Here is an 882-nt window from a genome sequence, read left to right on the forward strand (position 1 = left end):
AAAATCCGACCCTAAGAGGTACTAAAACACAGATTCCCGAAACGGCACAGTTTTTGACTAAAACAGTTTCAAGAAAAACAGCAGCTACGGCTTTCAGCCAAACGGGGCCTTTAGAGGCTGCATTTCAACTTTCACCAAAAATGACAATTTTAGATCTGGACGAGATGAGAAATTTTCATGAAGAACAAAATTTTTAAATCCGACTCGAAGATATAGTAAAACGCAGATTTCAGAAACTGCACAGTTTTTAACGAGACAAAACTAAAACAGTGTCGGTTTCAACAAAAAGTTATAAAAGAACCCGAGATAGAATTTCTGTAAAATACAATGACATTAAACCTCATTTTTATGAAAGTATTTATAAAGGAAGTTTTCAAGAAAAAATGCTTTCTTTAAAGAACATAGTGGGTTATCGAGCAAATCATCCCGACGGGCACCTACGAGCCCAACACGATAGATCCTTAGGATTTTGAGGATTTGATGTGGGTCCAACGCCCGCATTGATTTAAGAGACTCTGTTTGAGTTTAAATTTCAGCGGCCTAAGAGTTAGAATGCCGTTAATAAGCTTCTAGGCCGAATTGGGCCTTAATATCATAATAAGTTCAATGAGGAATTTTATGGAGAATAAGTTACTATATTGGGTAAATGATTTTCAATCTAGACATAAGTATGTTAAGGGCAATTAAGGAAAATAAAATTTGGAGGATCTAATAACTTGATCCTTATAGTAAATTATCCTTTAGAAAATGAAAGGAATACATGCCTTAAAAAAAAAAAAGGGTTAGATTCCTGCATAAGTTGCTAAAATAGAATAGCAAACGACAGTTAATCTCACACTCTCAAAGGGTGTTTATTTTCAGAAATAAGCAAGTAAGAGAATA

The sequence above is a fragment of the Morus notabilis genome, unplaced genomic scaffold (genome assembly GCF_000414095.1).
Source record: "Morus notabilis unplaced genomic scaffold, ASM41409v2 Scaffold623, whole genome shotgun sequence".
Classification (NCBI taxonomy): Eukaryota; Viridiplantae; Streptophyta; class Magnoliopsida; order Rosales; family Moraceae; genus Morus; species Morus notabilis.